Consider the following 21,208-nt stretch of genomic DNA (forward strand, 5'->3'; position numbering starts at 1 on the left):
TTATATTTTTATCTGTCAATTCCTTTCGTCAACACAATGGTGATGAGACGTAGCCTGTTTGCCATACCCAGAAGAGAGAGATAAGAGTCTTTTATGAGAGCTTATATCTTCTCTTTGACTTTCTCCTCCTGGATGATTTAGGCTTTCACCACTACTTCTCTTGGGATGACTCTCCCAAACCATCAGTTCAATGTGGAATCCGGGAACTTTAGTGCTAAAAGTTGCCACTGAAATTGTCCTGTCCAACTTCCAAATGTTAAAGTTGAGAAAACTGAAGCTCTGGAATGGCAAATGATTTTCCAAGATTGTACAAAGAAGGGGCTAGTAAAATCAGATTAGAACCTGCCTCGACTCCCAATCTAGTGCTCCTTCCATGCTCCATATCCTCTCTAATGTCTCCTACAACATCTTGCCCTCTCCCCTTACTTTTATTTCTACAGTCGATTTTGTATTCTAAGTAGTTGCTAAGTTTCACACAGCTTTGTAATAGCTTCCTGGCTCATATCCCACCTGCATGCACAAATCTCTTCTAAGATAACCACTGCCGATTACATGTTTAAAATGTATTTTAAAATGCTCTATTTTTGCGGTTATTTTAACTAAGGCTTCTTGTTGCCTCAAATGAGGTCAAAGTAGATCAAACCCACCTTGCCTGCCTATCTCCAAAAGGCTACTATGTCTCTGTTATTCTCTAGCCTAAACCGACAGTTTTCTGTTCTTATAACACTGCCGGTATTTTTCCACTTACTGCTCCTTCCGTCTGGAATGGCCGTTCAAAATCTCTGCCTGTCAATGTGCTCCCCAGCCTTTAAGACTCAGATCAGACATCACCTCTTCCATGAAGCCATCACTTAGGCCCCAAACTCTTCCTTCTGTGTTTTCCTATGATGAGTAATTCCTCTTTTGTATACCACATGAAAGTGTAGTTATTAGTGTATATATTTTATCCTTTCAAGTAGATTTATAATTTTCCTATGCCTGAGATTCTGTCCCATACAGTCTTCTACCCCTGCACCCTCTCCCAACAGTATCTAACATAGTGCCTTGAATATAGTCAATGTTCAGGGATATTAATTGAATGTTATACTATTTGATCAAGGTCTGACAACAATATTTTTCCCGTAGCTTAGAAAGTTCATTTTGGAGCTGGGCGTGGTGGCTCACGTCTGTAATCCCAGCACTTTGGGAGGCTGAGGTGGGTGGATCACGAGGTCAGGAGGTCGAGACCATCCTGGCTAACACGGTGAAACCCTGTTTCTACTAAAATTACAAAAAATTAGGCCTGCGTGGTGGTGGGTGCCTGTAGTCTCAGCTACTCGGGAGGCTGAGGCAGGAGAATCGCTTGAACCCGGGAGGCGGAGCTTGTAGTGAGCCGAGATCCCGCCACTGCACTCCAGCATGGGCAGCAGAGAGAGACTCCATCTCAACAACAACAAAAAAGGTTCATTTTGACTTTTTAAACTGTATCTATTGCATCACGGCATCTTGGAATTAGAAACCAAAGACCAAGGAACATATTTAAAATTATAGTAAAACATACATAACAGAATATCGACCTTTTTTTTTCTGTCCCTTACACTTTATTGGTCAACTCTAGGCCTGTGTGCAGCTGGGTGGGTTTGGAGGAGAGCATCATTATTCACCAGCTCCCAGGTGGAGGCCTGCGAAGGCCTTGGCCTAGCCTTCCAGGGTCCCAGATTGTGGACTTTGGAGGGGCAGATCAGGCCTTTCCTGGGTCAGCACAGGGCACCCAGGTGACAGCACTGGTGGGCACCCAGGTGACAGCACTGGTGGGCAGCCAGCACAGGCACCTAGGTAAGGGCACAAGCTCACTATCCCTCAGCCAGCCTAATTGCGTTTGGAGAAATACTCCTTGCTGTCATCCACGTTGGGCTTAATCGTGTCACTGGCAGGCTTCCAGCCAGCGGCACAAACTTCCGCGTGCTCTTCTGTGTACTGGAAGGCCTGGACCAGCTGCAGAGCGTCCCACAGGCAAATCATTAACAGTGATCTGGGAAGGACACAATGCCCGCATCTGTTTTCAGCACGGCACAATCCTCAGACAAGCCTCTGGTCATGTTAGCAAGCAGGGGAATGTTCAGAGGGCCCAAGCCTCCCTCCCTCTGGGGGTTGTTGATCCAAGCCAGGTGGGTGAACTGAGAGTCCACTGAGATGCCCAGCACTTGGCAGCCCAGCTTGCAGAAGTCCTCAGCATGGTCGCTGAACGTGATGATCTCCGTGGGGCACACAAAAGTGAAGTGCAGAGGGTAGAAAAAGAGGACTACGTACTTCTCTTTGAAGTCCGACAGCTTCACTTCTTTGAAAGTGCCATCCACCACCGCGGTGGCGTTGAAGTCAGGGGCGGACTATCCCATGCACGCGATTACAGAGGCCATGACTGAAAGCTGTGTGGGCTAAGGCTGGACTTAGGGGCAACCAGACGCGTGGACCCACGTTCTCAGCACCAAAACTGGCCATCTTAACCATCATTTACAGGTAAAATTCAGTGGTGTTAAGTACATTCATAATGTTATATAATTATCACTACTATCCATCTTCAGAACTTTTTTCATTTTGCAAAACTGAAACTCTATACCCATTAAACAATAACTCCCCATTCCCCTTTCCTCCCAGCCTCTGGGAACCATAATTCTAATATCAAATTCTATGAATCTGACTATTACAAGCACCACACATAAGTGAAATCATACAGTATTTGTCTTTTTGTGCTGGCTTGTTTCACTTAGCATGATGACATCAAGGTTCATTAATATTGTAGCATGTGCCAGAATTTCCTTCTTTTTAAAGGCTGAATAGTGATTATATAGAGAGAATATTTTGAATATATATTATACATGTAATATTCCATCACACACACACACACACATCACGTTTTAGTTATCCATTTATCCATAAGTGCACACTTGCCTTGCTTCCATTTTTGGCTATTGTAAATAACGTCACTGTGAATATGGATATAAAAATATCTCTTTGAGATCCTGCTTTTAATTATTTTGGTATACACACAAAAGTGGAATGGATCATATGGTAATTGTATTTTTAATTTTTTAAAGGAATCTCCATGCTGTTTTCTACAATTCTACATTAAAAAGTTGGATTCTAGGCTGGACATGGCGGCTCACATCTGTAATCCCAGCAGTTTGGGAAGCCAAGGTGGGTGGATCACAAGGTCAGGAGTTCAAGACCAGCCTGACCAAGATGGTGAAACCCTTGTCTCTACTAAAAATACAAAAAATATTAGCTGGGTGTGGTGGCACATGCCTGTAATCCCAGCTAGTCAGGAGGCTGAGTCAGACAATTGCTTGAATCCAGGAGGCAGAGGTTGCAGTGAGCCAAGATTGCACCACTGCACTCTAGCCAGGGTGACAGAGTCAGACTCCACCAAAAAAAAATTGGATTCTTTTAAAAAATCTTCCAAAAGTCTAACATGTAAGAGAATATCTGAAGTAAGAAATAACAGAAACTACAGCACTTCTATCTATCCAAGCTGCTTTGGTCAGGTGAATCACAGCTGGTGTTCAGAAGCCAATTCACTGTAAAAAAATATCACACACAGCCTGTGGTTCCTGAGCCTGACTGTGCATGAGAATCTTCACACCAGATAGTTGAAGCTAGAACCTCTGGGAACTTAGAATCACATAGAGCTCCTCCAACAGTTATAGTCATTGTCTGGCCATATGTGAGGAGTCTTTTCATGGATTGTGAGTATGTCCACAAACTTGGACTAATGGTATTGGTGCAATTAATATTTACTTAAAAATATCTAGTTGTTTAAATAGGTTCACATCCATGGACATACCTTGAGGCAACCGTGTACGCCCTAAGGTAACTCCAGAGTGGTAGGGCAGGTAAACTGGAGACAGACAGACTGTGGAGCCAGACCCAACAGGAAGGAAGTAGACAAGAAAACAGATGAGTGTGCAGGAAATCAGTAGCTACAGATTTCACTAGCCCTACACATGGTAGTCAGGGAGATGAGAGAAGTCATAGTATAAAAGAGGATCCAAGAGTAGGCAAAACTTGGAAACCAGGTATTTGGAAAGGCAGTTGGCATCAGGGAAGTCCATCAGTAGGGGGCAAGAGCAAGGCAAAATAGGGGACAGGGGAAAAGATACTAGGCCTAGAGGAAATAACATATTAGGCAGTTCACAAAATTAAAAAGAAATTAGGCACAGATGAACAACTAGGGCATAAAATAAGAACTAATATCAAAGGCAGCATCCCCTCTTTTTGCCATTTCTTCATTTTGTCATTCTTTCATCCATTCAGTGGCAATTGCTGTGGACCTACTTGGTGCTTGGCAATATGGGTCCAGACTGCTCTTCTGGAATCCTTTAATCCCTTTTATTTAAGATAAGGAATAGTCCAAAAATCCTACCACACAATGTCATTACTAACAACATGTATACTGGTTGCTTCCCTTACTTTAAGTAGTGTGCATACGCATGTTTTCCAAACAGCCTGGGTCTGTAAATAAAAAGTGGTCACTCTTTCAGGAGATATCTTAACAATACCATTGAAAGAGGTCTTTTACTCTGTCAGCATTGTTTTGAATTCCAATTTTGTCAGTGCTTTCTTGATTAATTTAACAAGTGATTACCCAGCCAGTAGACTATATTTTTCCTGATGTTCTTTTTTTTTCTCTTCTCTCTCCTGTGCTACACTTTACGAACTCTCCTTTCTCATTAAATTAATGTGTGAGCAGGAGTTAGAAAGATAACTAAACTAAAATTAGTCATGTTTTTTAGTTTTTAGCAGCAGTGATATGATTTACTAGAGAAGGAAATTGGAACTGTGAACAAAAATTAAGCTTTTGAATTATTTAAAGATTTCATTCATCCTTGTTATTCCCAACCCCAGAGAAGAACTCTGTTCACCATGAGTAGGGAAAAAGTTTCATACAAAAACATAGTCTAGTTTTAAATGCTTTTTCTGAATTCTGAACAAGCATAAATTGTGTTTATTTCTTGAAATTTAGGTTAGCAATCTTAATTTAAAATATGCTGCCCATAATTTCATCATTTGTGCATTTGTTAATTAAACTGGTAATGTTATCAAAACAAAATTGAGTTTCAATTTAGTTTTGTGAATATATTTTTCATAACTAAAAACAGTTTTACAGCTAATGTAGACATAGAGCATTCTTTGAATAGATAATCATCATTACCCAAATTAAGCAAGTGTTTGAGGGTCCTTTCAATCCTCTGATGGTACATTATTTCTGACTGTAACACGCCACTGACTTATCTGCCCCTCAGCAAATGACTGACTTTAATGCATCCATTATTCTTTCTGAAACTGTGCTCTTTTTTCTTTTTGCTTTGTTTTATCTTCACGATATCTTTGTTGTCAAATAGGTATTTAAGGTTATCACTACTGAGAGTTTTTATAGAAGACATTCAATATATTGGAAGTAGAAAAACAATGATTTACTCTGCTGTCATCTTTATTCTCTTATGCAAGAAGTCAAAATGAAAATTCAACATAAATGCTTTCCAGTAGCAAAACTCAATATAAATGATAGAACTGGTACATCTTTCTCTCTCTAGTCTATTGTTTTCCAAGGTGGTTCTAAGAATGCCTAGACCATAGGATGCTCCACATAAAAATGGTTCTGGGATGAGATGAGTTTGGAGAATGTTGCACTGCATACTCACGTTTGGAGATATCCAAGGCCTATTAGTATATTACAGGCTGAATAAACTTGCTGTAAAGTAACCTGTATAACTTTATTCAAGTGTTTTCTACAGTTATTTGGACAGAGAATCATTTCCTCTCCTCTTGGAAGAAGTGTTCCAAAAATAAATGTTAAGAAACACTGATTTATTGTTTCTTGCTTAAAACACACTTACTAGTATCTGTGTAATTACTATATGTTAAGTATACAGCACAGAAAGAGCTGCCTTCTGACTAGCAAATTATATGCTAACTTTAAAATACAATGTAGGTTTGGAGTGCTGTCAACAAGATGGCAGAAGAAAAATTTTTAGCCCTCATCCTGCCACAGAAACACCAATTTCACAATTATATGTGAACCCAAATATCTTTATGAGAAGTTCAAAATTCACTTAAGATGTTGCAGTAACTCAGATTCACACAAAACCAAAATACCATATTGAACTGGGCAAGAAGAGCAATTTCACTTTACTCACTTCACTTCCTTCCTCAGGCACAGTTCAGTGCTAAGAAAGATTGCTTCAGCCCATGACTCCTCTCTCAGGCACAGTTCAGTGCTAAGAAAGATTGCTTCAGCCCATGACTCCTCTCTCGGAGGGAAAGAAAGGAGTTTGCACCCAACATTCTCAGGCTTTTGGGGTGCTAACTGAGAGACCTGTTTCTGTTCTACCTCACTCAGAATGCTAAAGAAACCACAACATAATTTTAACACCTGGGGACAGTTAAGAACAAAAAACATGGGTCGGACAGCTTACTGCAGCCAGCATAGTTATGCAAGATTGGGAGAAGGCATACAACCCCAACATTTCTCTCCCAGAAGATGAGGGAGAACAGTGAAGCATGCATCCAATGCCCTGGTCTTTTATTGTACTGCCCTAGGGAAAAGGGGTTGGCAGCTTACTGTGGCCAGCATTGCTCCTTGCAATTGAGAGAAGGTGCACAACACTAAAATTTATCCCTCAGGAGGAAGAGAGAGAAGTAGAAAATGCAATGTACATCTATAGAAAAGGTTTGGGAGGCTATTAGAATCTCTAACCAGGTTTATTGGTGAAGATCTTTTCCTACTGAAGCCAGTCTTTAAAGATTGGAAGAGGTGGCTATTTCTTCAAATGTGTAGGCATCAACAAAAACTACAAAAAGCACCAAAAATTAGTAAAATGTGACACAATCAAGGAACAAAATAACTGTGTAGTAACTGACCATAAAGAAATAGAGATATATGAATTGCCTGACAAAGAATTCAAATTAATCATCTTAAAGAAGTTCAGTGTGTTACAAGAGAGCACAGACAGACAACTAAATAAAATCAGGAAAATTATACATGAACAAACTGAGACTATCATCAAAGAAATAAAACCATAAAAGAGAACCAAATAGAAATTCTAGAGCTGAAGAATACAATACCTAATATCTAAACTGAAAAATTCAGCAAATTAAATTGTAGACTTGATTATACAGAAGAAGTAATTTTAAAACTCAGGTCATTTGAAATTATCTAGTTAGAGAAACAAAAACGAAAAATAGTAAAGAAAATCTAAGGACCTACGAAACACCTTCTAGCAAACTAGTTTATGTACTATGTAAATTTTAGAAGGACAGAGAGAAAGGGGTAGAAAGTTTATTTAAGGAAATAATCTTGAAAACTTCCCAAATCTTGGGAGATATATGGAACTGCAGTTTCATTAAGTCTAAAAGACCCAAATAGGATTAAATCTACACCAAAATACATTATTATCCAATTGCCAAATATCAAAGACAAGGAGTTTTCAAAGCAGCAAAAGAAAAGCGATTTGTCACATACAAGAGATACTCTATAAATCCATCTGTGGACTTCTCAGATGAAGGTTTGCAGGCCAGAAGAGAAGAGAATAATAGAAAAAATAATACTGGAAAAAAAATGACAAAACATCAACCAAGAATACTATAACCAGCAAACTGTCTTTCAGAAATGAAGGAGAGGGAAAGATTTTCCCAGACAAACAAAAACTGAAGTTTATCTCCACTAAAACTGCATGTCAAAAATACTAAAGGGAATTCTTTAAATTGCAACAAAATGATGCTAAACAGTATCACAAGAACATATGAAAGTATAAAACCCACTAGTAAAAGTAAATATATAGATAAATATAGAATATTATAATACTGTACAGGTGTTATATAAATCACTTTTAATTGTAGTATAAATGTTAAAAGACAAAAGTATTATGAATAACCATAAAAGAAAAACTACCAATTTTTTTCAGTGTACACACAACATAAAAGGTGTAAATTGTGCCATAAATAACATAAAGTGTGAGTTGTTGGAGAAGTACAAGTGGAATTTTTTTATGTGACAGTAGTTAAGTTATTATCAGTTTAAAATAGACTGGTACAACTGTAAGAGGTTCTATCTAGCCTCATGGTAACCACAAAGAAAATACCTATAGAAGATAACAGGAAGGCTGGAAGAGATGGCTCATTCCTGTAATCTCAGCACTTTGTGAGCCTAAGGCGGAGGATGATTTAAGACCATGAGCTTGAGATTAGCCTGAAGCAGTATAGTGAGAGCCCATTTCTATAAAATAATTTTTTAAAAAAAATTAGCAAGGCATGGTGGTGTCCCCCTATAGTTCCAGATACTTGGGGGGCTGAGGCAAGAAGATCACTTTAGCCCAGGAGTTTGAGCTGTTGTGAGCTATGATTGCATCACTGCACTCCAGCTTGGGTGACAGAGCAAGATGCTGTCTCAAAAAAAAAAAAAAAAAAGAAGCAGCAGCTACAGGGAAGAAAGAGAAAGAAATCAAAACATATTATTATTTAAAAAAAAATCAGCAAAGCACAAAGTAAGATACTGCAAGATCAGCAGAAAATAACTAACAAAGTGACAATAGTAAGTCCCTCCTATCAATAATTACTTTAAATGTTAATGTATTAACCACCCAAATCAAAAGAGAGAGAGTTGCTGAATGAATTAAAAAAATAAAAATAAGACTCAACTGTATGTCTACAAGAGACTTATTTTAGATTTAAGGACACATATAGGCTGAAAGTAAAAAGATGTTCTATGCAAAAAATAAATGAAAACAGGAATGGCTATACCTGTATCAGAATTAAAATAGACATTAAGTCAAAATGCAATGTAGATTTCATTTTTACAAACACTGGCTAGATGATCTCTAACAAATAATGTCAGATAGTTAATATTACTGTGCTGAGGAAAAGTACAAAAGTGAAATATTTCCTGGGCCTTTAGGATCTTCAATCAATGATAAATCAAATTTATATAGCTTAAAATTACTATTTGTTTCTTATTGGGAAAAAAACAAGTACAGTCAGCACTCCATATCTATGGGTTCTGCATCTGTAGATTCAGTCAACCATTGATGAAAAATATTTTTTAAAAATCCGCAACAATATACATAGTAACAGTACAACAAAAAAATTATACAGATTTAAACAATACAGTATGACAACTATTTACATAGCATTTCCATTGTATTAGGTATTATAAGTAATTTAGAGATGATTTAAAGTATGCAGGAGGATACAGTAGGTTATATGTATTTACTATGCTATTTTATATAAGGGCCTTGAGAATTTGCAGACTTGGGTATCTGCAGAGGGTCCTGGAACCAGTACCCTGTGGATACCAAGGATATGAGAATTAATATCATTTTTTTGACAAGATGAACTATTTTAAGTTCTAGTGTTTCTTTTTAAAATATGATTATTCTTGCCAGCAAATTTTTGATAATTAGAACTAGAAAAAGAATAGTTGTTTCTTCTCTTTTGTCATTTCCTTAAGTTGAAATTATGTTTCAAAGAAAATTTACTGTTTTCTTCTTATATAACTGAGTTCTTACTTTCCATTAGACTAACATTTCCACGGGCCTTTGGGGTATCAGAGGAAATAGATGGGAGGGACAAGATTATGATCCACATATTTCTATCCCATCTTTGCTCTTGTGAGTAAACAACTCCATTTAGCTTCTCATCAAGTTTTCACATTGCGATAGATAAGCAACGAGATGCAAATGGACTTCAAAACACCTGGCCCTGAATAGGGGGCTTGGAAAATAAATTAATTTAGAATGTAAAAGCTGGATGTCACCTCAGAAATAATCCAATTCAAGGGCTCTCAATGCTGGCTGCAGCATAGAACCACACAGATAGCTTTGAAACAAACAAACCAGCAAGCAAACAAACAAATGGCAATGGTTGAGGGCCCAGTACACACAGATTCATACTGATTAATTACTTAATTAGTATTCCAGTGAAATCTGGAGTCTGAGACTTAATATTTTAAAGAACTCTCCAATGGTGGGGAGAGGGAGAATCAAAAGAGAAGTTAAAGTTGATAACAACTAATCCTCTCAAACTCCATCACATTCTGAGTGAGGAATTTCTTGAGCAAGTAAGTGATTTTCTTGTTTACTGTTGGAAAATCTGTTAGTCCATTTGAATTAGAAAACAGATCTTCTTATTCTTAACCTGAGCACTTTCCATCATATAGCGTTGCCTTTCCTCACCATTCTCCTTAGCTGCATGAAATTTTTTTCATGGATAAATCATACAACTTCCTTGATGTTCATGTTTTGCCTTACCTGGTCAATGGTACCCAACAGGACCATTTTAGGATCAAATAATAACTATAAAACATGCCTGCGTAAATGTATATGGTGTTGCTGATATATTACAAATGATCCAAACTACATTGTTCATTTACACTAATTAATAGAATGTTTCCCATCAGCTTTTACTTGAAGAAGTGTTTTCGCAATTTTTCTTTGAAATCTAAGACCATCTCTCAGCATGTTATTTACTCCCAGATTCAATCTCTTTGCTGAAGCTACTGAGTGATTTTCAACATCCAACCCACTCTGGGACATAATCCCTTCTTAGTGACTTTACAAAAAAAAAGGAAAAACAAAAACAAAATAAGAATTCTTAAATAAGTGACTAGCGCCATGTCCTAGACTATGATAGTGTTTTGTTGCCCTACAAAATAAGAAGTGAGAGCAAGAGAAAGTACTTTCTCCACACCGAAGTCCCCACAGGGACACAGCCAGCAGCCTAGCCCCTTTGGAATAGCACCTACTTGCCTCCTCTGCCTGCTGGGTCCCTTCTCCTTTGAGCCCCCACCTCACACAGCAGGTTCTACACCTGGCCAGCTGCTCCTTCACCTCCGTGGAGTCTTCTTTACCAGTGGCTCTGTCTGCCTTACACTCGGAGAAAGGCTGTAGGAATGGGGATGAAGGCAGGCTGCCCCCATGATTGAATGCCAGGGCTGCTAGTATGTCTCCACAGAGAAGATGAGCTACATTGCCTTAGTGCTAGAACTCCAGGTGGTTCTTGGGGTGATCTGTAGAGTCCCAGCATCATTTGAGGTCAATAGAGATAGATGGGTTGTTGAGTAGGTGGTACTCTAAATTCCTACCCAAGGAACAGTGCAGAAAGTACCACTAATAAATGCCTAACTGGCTCCTGGGCACACTGACCAAGGGGCTGCCATGATTCCTAGGCCATCAGGATTTAACTAGATGTTCCACTGGGAATTGCAGGGCTGTCTGCCTAGCCTTCATTACCATGAAAAATCAAAGTTGGAAGTATGTCAGAGGGCTTCTATGGACATTGTTTTTCACCTACCATAAGGTGATGGCAGTTTGCAGGAAAATTATTTCATGGGAAGTCCCTAGAACGTGCTGATGTAAGCAGCTAACACCAGCCTCTCTAAATCAATCATGTCATGGTTTCAGCCTAATTACTAGAATTGGTGCTCAGACTAAAGAAGTCAGTAAATACCAGAAAGAAAGTTTTATTGCAAAACAGATTGCAGTTCCAGTGAAGTTGTTGTATATGAACAGAAACATGCTGCTTACAGATGTCCCTCAGCCCCAATCCTAAGTAATATATATTACAAAATAGAGGGGGAGGATGCCCACAGTGGCAAGGACAGATGCTCCTAGCAAGGCATCACAAATCAAAAGCAAACCTAAATATTCACAAGAGGTATGCCACAACTAGGTGGAATAAAATCAGACAGGCTCAATTTTTAAAACTGCTTTAGGCGACTGTCTTATCCAGGGGGAAAAAAAAACTGTCTTCATTTTTAATTCAATGCCTGCTTGTCTTGCATAGAGCAGGCAACCAAGAATGTGAATTAAATGAATCCTGTAGATACAAAGGGGAAAGTACCCATTTCAAAGAGCTTTCTGTCATCCTTATTACCAAGTTCTCTGTTTCCAAAGTATAAGGAAGGAAGTCCTGTGACTATCAGGGGGGACAATGTGATGGGTTTACTATGGGAAATTGAATCAAGTTTCCCACACTTATGTCCAGTGTATTTACACAAAACAGTTACCCTGATCTTTTCCCCATTTATTCCCTAATTTCTTTTCTTAGATAAATGATTTCTTTGAAGCTGAGAATCTGCTAGGCCTTTTACCTTCAGGCTGTAAGCCTCTTTGAGGTGTGTAATTGTATCTCATACCTAGCATAATAGGTGTTCAATAGATAGTTACATATTCATGTCTTATGTAATGGCCCTGCCAATGAGGTCACTGTCAGCCAACAGATTTTTTTGATTCATGACTTTATATTTTGGACATTTTTCCATCTCTACAGATGGACCCTTCATCTACAGATGAAATGACCCTTCATTTCTTTCTTAATTTAGTCTCCACTTCTTTCTTCCAGTCCCTTCCTTCTCTTCCTCTGCCTCCCACCACAGTGTATGGTTCCAGGTCTGAATGCTTTTGGGGAAATTACCCCCTACCTAATTTATATGATTCTAGAGCTAGTGATAGAAATGTATGTACTTAAATCTGAAAACTTTTTTAAAAAGTTTGAAAAGTGTAATTCATGTCCTTTCCTCCAAAATTATTTTATTTTTGGAAAAAAAAAAGGTGTTTAAATGAACCTCAGGTGTACCAAATTGGACTGATCCAAATTCTTAGCTTGAGACACATTATCTATTTGTTCATGCATAGTCACATTTTTAAAACATTTTATTTATTTATTTATAAACACAATGAACCCTTGTGAACACATTGCCTGACACAAACACTAGAACATTGCCAGTAACTTAAATAGGTTAGCCTATGTGTTCCAGTTCCCCTGACTCCAATGCACAGGAGCCACTATCCTGAACCTTGTCTTTATCTGGCATCCCCATGCTTTTTAATCACATTTATGCCTAAAGGATATTTTGTTTAATTGCTTTTTAAAAAATTCTTGGAAAAGGTATCCTGTTGTCCAAGTTTCTATAGCTCTTGACTTTGTCATTCAATAATACCTTCCTACATCTCCTTTGGTCACAAAATAGAAAATTTGTCACTAAATTCAAAAAGAAAGAAAGAAAGAGAAAAGAAAGAAAGAAAAAGAAAGGAAGAAAACACTTATATATTCTCCCACTGTGAATGGTATGACCCTAAACTTAGGTTATATTAAACCAGGCAACATCACCTGCAGAATAATAAATCTAGAGTAAAACATCAGGAGTTCTCTCATTTATTCTCAGTATCTTCAAGTAAGACTAACACAAGAATAACTAACCCATTAAGATTCATCTATGTTTCATGTTGTTCAGTAATACTTTCCATCGTTTTTTAAATAAGGTAGAGTGCCAGAAATATTTTACATTAATCTATGCTGAAACTTACTGTGCATCTCTTTAATATAATGTTTAATAATTTGATTCAAATAATGATTCTAATTGTTCCTTTTAGCCTAATATCTGGTTTTTCAGCTCATGTAAATACATCTAAGATATTTCTCCTAGCATTTCTGGCACAAACAAGCCCTCAAATTTTCTGGGTAAGTTTTCTAGGCTCAACATTATAGCAACTCAAGATTAAACTCCCTGGAATCTTCTGGGGCTGCTCACAGGAATCCAGTCTTTGAATCATCAGAGACTTGAGCTTTTTTTCTTTTTTTTTTTTTTTTACACAACAGTCTCACTCCTTTGCCCAGGCTGAAATGCAGTGGTGTCATCTGGATTCACTGCAATCTTCGCCTCCCTGTCTCAAGTCATTCTCCTGCTTCAGCCTCCTGAGTATCTGGGACTATAGGCACATGCCACCACCCCTGCCTAACTTTGTATTTTTATTAGAAAGGATTTCGCCATGTTGGCCAGGCTGGTCCTGAACTCCTGGCCTCAAGTGATCTACCCACTCAGCCTCCCAAACTGCTGGGATTACAGGTGTTAGCCACCACACCCAGCCTCAACCATTAATAATCTAAACTGATTCTCTCACACTGTAGTTGCCAACTTACCACTGAGCTGCAGCATCAAATCCAATCTGGCCATAGAGGTCCACTCTGCAAGCCCACGGAAAGCCAGGCAGCACCTTGTTCTCCAGCTGGAAGATTTGGACTCTCACGCACCATATCCCTTCTGCCAGGCAATTTGTGCAGCAGCATGGAGTCCTGGTTACTAAAAAGAAAAAAAGAAAAAAAGAAAAAAAAAAAAAAAAAAAAGAGGCCTTTTAGATATCCTCCAAAGCTGATGTTGAAGTTCTGGCAGTATGGAAGCTCCATCTGAGACATCAGAAATAAAAATTACAGGAGGAATTGCTGGAAAAATCCAGACTCCAGTTCTTGTCCTAGTAATAGTGTAGAGGAAGTGTTAAGCAGAGGCTGTGATTCTAACAAAAGAGGGAAGGTTTCTTCATTTCCCATAGCTTCAATGAGAAAGTGTAACTAAGGAAGCAACTTTTAGATGAATTTCTTTGGTTATGCAATTACATACTCTTTGAGTGTTTAGCCAACATACCTGTTTATCACTCAGCATTCTAGTGAAAGCTGGAGATGACAAAAAAAGGAGGGAAACTCACATTTATTATATGCCCACCCCTATGCTAGACTTTTTCTCTTTTATAGATAAGGTAACAGGGGCTCAGACAAGTTAGCTAATTGCCTTGCTTTGTAGTGCCAGAGCAAGGTCTCAGTGCAAACCCTGTGTCCTTTTCATAATAGCATTGCTTACCAATAAAAAAAAAAATTAGAATCTAATTGAGAAGAAAGTCACAAGCATAAAAGAAGCATGGTGTCTCCATTGACAACCAAGGAAGCTGGACTGGAGGAAAATTGTCATCAGAGTGAAGCAAAAAGAGGTGGAATCCACAGAGAAAGGCACGTAGCGTGTTCAAGCTCAAGCTAGTGGTCATTAGGAAATAGTATAGAGGCTTGAGTATGATGACTTCATTAGAGGTAGGTATTAGAGAAGAAGATCTGATTACAGTGGCCCAGATTTGATAGTGGTGGTCAGAGGAATGGAGAGGAAGTGTCCCACAGGAAACCCTGATTTTGATTTCCCACAGCATGACTAGAACATGATATAAGGTAAATAAAAGTCTCTGCAATGATGGAGATGTTGTAAAAGAAGGAATGACAGAATACAATTAAAAAATATGTAGTCATTCCAAAAGTTAGAGAATTATCTTGCTGTCGAAGGAAGGAAAAATAATAAAACCAGCTAACAAGCATTGTCAGCTATTAGCCAAACCAGCTCAAAGTGGCTTTATATACATTAACCAAATTAATATTCATAACAGCCTGAGAGGTAGATACTATTATTATCCTTGTTTTACAGGTGAGAAAACTGAGGCATGGGGAAATTAATAATTTGCCCTGATTTCATGGAGTTAATGAGAATTAGAACCAAGCAGTCTGGCTGTAGAGTTTCCATTTTAACTTCCATGTGCAAGACTTGATATATGAACACCAGGGCAGACAGAGTCTCTCTTTTTTTGATGGGCCCCCAATGTATTATGGAAACTCAGAAGGGGGTTAGATTTTATAAAGAGGTGCAAGATATACACGTGATATGTGGACATGCTATGGATATGCAATATAAGTGAAATATTCTAGGGACATATTCAGAGTGTGTTACTACAGCTGACACTTAGGGCTGGGCACTAGCAAAAGACAATAGGTAACTATGAAGCACATTTCTCCATCCTCGCATTGAATGGAGCCATTACAAAGCTTGCTTATAGGCTACGAAACACATTGCACAGGCTACAGTTTTGTGAATTGCTTTGAACTGACCTCTGGTTTTGTTTATATGTTTCTCACCCCCAGCTAAATTTTAAGATCTTCAAAGACAGAACCTGTTCCTTTGGTCTTTTTGGTATCCTCAGTGTCTATTGCCAACCTATACACAGAGTTGGTAGTTAATAAATACTTTCCTAGCTTACAAAATGTTTTTGGAGCATAACCTAGGAAAATATTGTTTTTAATTATGCAACAGCAACTCACCACACAGTTACTGTTTATCTATTCTGTCTTCATCTGCCCTGCTAGTTGGGATAGCTGCAGTTAGAAAGAGATACAGAAGAGAGTGGAATTTCAAAAATTGTGGATAATATAACTATTTTGGATTCCTTTTCAGGCAATTCTAGATCTTCATTTCTTTGGAATCAGTTATTAAAAAATTATAGTGTTCTTTTAGTGGTGTCATGCTTCCTTGCTTTTTCATGGTTCTTATGGCCTTGCATTTAATGTTTGTGCATTTGATGGAGTAGTCACATTTTCCAGACTTTACAGTCTGGCTTCAGTGGTGAAAACTTTTACCTGCAGGTGGGCGTGAGGGCATTGGCTGGATGGGGATGCAGCAGCTTTTGTTCTGAGTGGGCAGCTGCAGCAGTGTAGTGTCTGTACAGTTTTATCAACTGAAGTCAGCCCTGGCAAACACTGCAGGTGTTTGTGACAGCAGCAATGATAGCATGAGCTGTTGGGATCCTTTGTGGTAGAGACTGGTTGGGTTTTTTTTTTATCACAATGGAAAATTCTAGCCAAGGAGATCCCTCTTGGCACTGGATCTGACATGGCCCACAAGTAGCCAAGGCTGTACCAGGTTCCAGGGTGTAAGTTCTCAGAGTAGCTGCCGAGCTGGGGTCCTGGGCTCAGGAGCTTAAAGAACTACTGTGGTACTTGAAGCCTGAGGCATGGGTAAACTTTCCAAGGCACAGGCATGTGCAGATCCCTCATAGATAATCTTTGATCATTCTTCATGTATTATGATTCAACCTAGAATGACATTTAAATTCCTCTCCTCTTAGCTTCTCTGCTTACATCAATGATAGCAAATGACATAAAAAAATAGATCAGGTTTCATGGTAACTCGAATTCAGTCACCTGATTCTGATCACCAACATGTTTTCTGGCTGGTTTTCTGGAGTGTGAAAAAGAGTCGTGTGAGCAGCAGGGAAATCAATGTTCTCACCTCACTAGAAACTCTGGCCTGCTCCTGCATAGCTACATGGCACCAGGATTTCAGGAGAACAACTTTCTGACTCCTACAAATGGGTCTTGACTTTCAGTAACAAGGGGTTAATTTAGACAGACATCAGAAACCAATTCAGGCCCCCAGTGAGTGAAAGAGAGACAGGAAAGACTTCAGAACCAGCAGTTCCTTCTGCAGAAGGCTGTTTCTGATTTTCTACCAGTCTGTTTTTCTGTTGTGTTTTCTACTTTTTAATTTGCCTCTCTGCTCAAGCAGCCTACAGCCCATAGGAATGAGAGAGTTTTTTAAATGTTTTCTTAAATAAACATTTTATAAGATAGTACATATAACTTCTGCACCTCGAAAAGCTTTACAAAACCTGTAGGCTTTGAGCGTGCAGACTAACAGTAAGGCAGAAGTAAATAGGAAAGAATGGGCAGGCTCTTTGCTACTCTCCCCAGCACACAACTTTTCTGATATCTCTCAGCTTGTACCTACCTACAGATATTATGGAAGTGGGTAAAATAAAGAAGAGAGCTTCTAAAATAGATTGTGCAAGGCACTGAGTACTGAATAATGGTATTAGGAAAAAAAGGAGGAAGAGTATGAGTGCAATATTGCCCAGGAGCATCTATAGAAAATACATGTGTTTCATTTATGAACTGTCTTCTAGTGAACTGCCACTGCAGGAATCCTGTTCCTTCTTTGTGTGTATATTTTCTATAGCCTAATGTTTGAAAGGGATAAAAAACATATTATCAAAAAGGAAATAATACACTACTTAACCAAGCATACATCTAGACCAGAGGATGGAGCAAAACAACCCTTTTTTCCCTCTGAAATTGCCTATCATGCTATACTGATGTCACCTCAGCTCATTGTCAAGGATTCTCTTCTCTCTTTCTTTTCCCATCTCCATCCCTTTTATCTGACTACACTTTCATCCCTCTAGCCCCATTCCAAGGTACTAGATTCCAATCATGTTTTTCCATCTAGATTCCTCACCTTCTTCTCATAGAGCTAGGGAGAATGAGGGAAAGTGGAAGGGCTTTAAGTTCTTCAGTTACTTTGAAGTAAAATGTTTATTAGGTAAACACACTTCTGCCTCTTGTAATATAGACTACTTCTTTCAACATAATGCTAGGGTGTTATGATTGTATGGTCCCTTTTCTCTGCTGTGTCAAATATCTACTTCTGTTGCTCTGGTCTGACATAGGCAGCACTCAAGGAGAGGAATGAGCAAGACCCTTTCCCCAGTCCCAACAAAGAGGGTGCAGAAGTGGGAGGAAAGCCCTTCCTATGTGGTGTACTCTGAATTCCAGTGCAAGTGTTTCATTAAAGCTCACCGAATAAGATGTAATTTTCATAATAGAAAATTCAGGTCACCACGTTTTTCCTGTTTGTTAATGCTGAGACGACATGGAATATACTAGTTATGCCAAACAGACTATTTGGTCAAGATGGTAGAAAAATGGAATTGGGGCAGTGACTGAAAGTGTCAATAGCCAATGACAGAAGACATGGGCAATTCCCCTTTCTCAGGGTTTTAGCCTTTGCTGCTGAGAGGTTTTCCTGCCTTTTACTGTGGACCACATTTATAAATCCCTGTGCAGTACCAAGAACTCAATACCTGTTAACTTCTTAATCAGTAGAAGACAATCTTTGCAAATTTGAAGGCTGTTTGGAATTAAGGGGCAGTTATATCAAGTTAGGGAATATATCAACAAGCAAAAGTGGTATTAGAACAAACCCTCTTTAAAAGGTTAAGTTTCTAAATATCCTGCGTTTTTTCTAAGTCATAAAATGGTGCCATTTTTTTCTTCGGGAGACACATTCAGAAATAAATGTGTCTCTAAGGCAAATACTGCCTGTGAATTTGGAAATACTAACCAAATCATCCTCTTTTTCCAGAGTCTCAAGGGGCTGACGCAATATCAGTAATGGAGACGCTCAGATATGGGTAAGACACACATTTAACAAGTCTTATGAAGGAAAGCATGTTTGCTGTGTCACTATGCTCTTCAAAGTCAACTGCAATGATGGCAAAGGGCAACTGCCTTGCAATCCTTTATTTTAGTGAAGAAAAACATCTTCAGTGGTCAGAATTACTCACTTGATTCAAGAAAGTTTTCAAAACATTTCTAAATATCATAATTCACCATTATAGATACCATGTTATTAGAGAAAAGAAAGGTATTAAAATAGAATAAGAGGTCAAACTGTCCCCTATTAAACATGTCATAACAACAGAGAAAATGTTGCAGTAACCTGACCTTTTTGTTTCAAATGAAAATCAAATGTAAGCTTTTTCTGTTACATTAGCAATCATGTAATTCTCTAAAGGTGGCTTTTAAAACATAAGAGGATTCAACATTTCCTAGTACATGCTAGGAACATTGTTAAATTGAATCTTTTCTTTTTATGAATAGAATGACATTTAGTCTTTCTGAAAAGCGCTGCTTTAGGGGCTGATGACCATGATGGGCATGTGTTGGTTGACCAGTTTGTATAGAGAAAACATTCAACTTAATAAGCATTTCTTGGTTCAGTACTTTTGGTCACCTACTATGTGCTGAACAGAGTGAGTGATAAGAAATAAGTACAGGATTCAGGGGATGTTTTTTATACTGAGACAGCCAGGTGGGAAGTATTCCCCATAGAAACTCCAACCAGCCTGTGCACTGGGAGGAGCGCACACTTGGGCAGAGCCACAGAAGTTTGAGCTGTTTGCAGTGGGGAGGAGCCTGGCCCCTCCTCTTCCTGGGCGGAAACTGGAATTCAAACTGTGAGGTGGGAAGCACAGTAGCAGGACCCTAGCTTTGTGGAGAATTCCTGTTTTCCTGTTTTTTGCTTTTTTCCTTTTCACCCAACAGATCCCATCATTCTCACCCTTCAAATTGTCTGGGAGCCTAATCTTTTGTGGTCATTTGACAAGGACCCTGTCTTTAGCCGAACTAAGGAAAAGTCCCTCGACAACAAGAATGTAATCTTGTTGAAAAAACAATAGATACCGAAAAAAAAAAAAAAAGTAAGACAAGGTAGAATATGGAGTAGAAACAATAGATGCTGTGGTAGATATTGCAATGAAGAGAGATACTGCAATGAAGAGAGAGGGATGTTAAGGGATACCTTGAATTTGGCAAGAGGGTAGAGATGCCATCCTGAGTGAAATGCCAGAGGGCAGGAGAGCATGGCAGATGATGGGACACAGTGAAGAGCCTTGAGAAATGAGGTCCCCATGAGGAGGAGTCAGATGATAAGAAGTTTTAATCCTAGAAAGAGGAATTTTTCAATTGATCTTATAAACAAATAGTCATGGCAGGATTTTCAATCAGTGAAATGAATCATGCCAGTTGGGAGCAGTAGCATGTAGAATAGACTTAAAGAAAGAGCATCTGCAAACATGAAAATTTAGAGGAGGGTTTTCACAGTAATATATCCATTAAGTGATTAAGGTCTAGGGTGGAGTCCACGGAACCAGAAAGAAAAAATAAAACTGAGAACATGAGGCAAGGACCGATTTGACAGAGTTTGAAGAAAATAAAGTGCTGAAGATCAGGTCCCAGCATCGTGTCTTCCAGCATGAATATTCAGTGGATGGTGTTGGAATGGGTGGCTAATAAGTAAATCTCAGGTTCTGAATCTAGGTGACTAAAATTTGATAGACAAGAACATCATAAGCATCTTCAAACAGACTTAACTGTCTCGGAGACTACACAAAATTGACCCGATGGCTACTCAAAGTCAGTTCATTTAATTCGGTATATCCAGTTTTTAAAAAATCAAACTAGTATGTAGAAGAGCTAGCCAGCTTTTGAATACTTCCTTTTTCGTCCAGTTGTTTTTGATGTTGTGGAGACCTACACCGACAAACACAGAAAGAGGAGACTTATTAGGGTTTGTGGAAAGTGCTAACCTTTCCTATATTTTCTTTCATTACAGAAAGATTGTTGATCTGACTGTATGTCCAATTAGTAAATGCTTTCCATAGGTTCATTTGCTAAGGCCAAAAATAAAAAGGACTTTTCAAAGAACATCATGCCATTTTCCCTAGACACAATAAGCTGTTTCTGCTGGGGAAGTCCTGCTCACCTTTCACCAGCCTTCTGAATGTCTGTTACTCCCTTCTCCCCTTCTGCTTCTGGCTTAAAAACACTTTTTTAATTGTTATTACCTTGGCTCAAAGCTTCCACAATGGCTTCTTGCTTAAGCATAAGGACATAGAAATTAGAGCCATGGTCACAACAGCACAACATGGTTGGTATGAAGGACTGGAAATGCTAGTCGGTAATGAGAAACAAGCAG

General features: G+C 38.7%; 1 pseudogene; it reads right to left on the reverse strand.

Annotated features, from left to right (window-relative positions):
- Positions 1 to 1,848: 1,848 nt before the first annotated feature.
- On the reverse strand, positions 1,849 to 2,396 carry LOC102115618 (peroxiredoxin-2 pseudogene; annotated as a pseudogene).
- Positions 2,397 to 21,208: the final 18,812 nt, after the last annotated feature.

The sequence above is a fragment of the Macaca fascicularis genome, chromosome 4 (genome assembly GCF_037993035.2).
Source record: "Macaca fascicularis isolate 582-1 chromosome 4, T2T-MFA8v1.1".
NCBI lineage: Eukaryota > Metazoa > Chordata > Mammalia > Primates > Cercopithecidae > Macaca > Macaca fascicularis.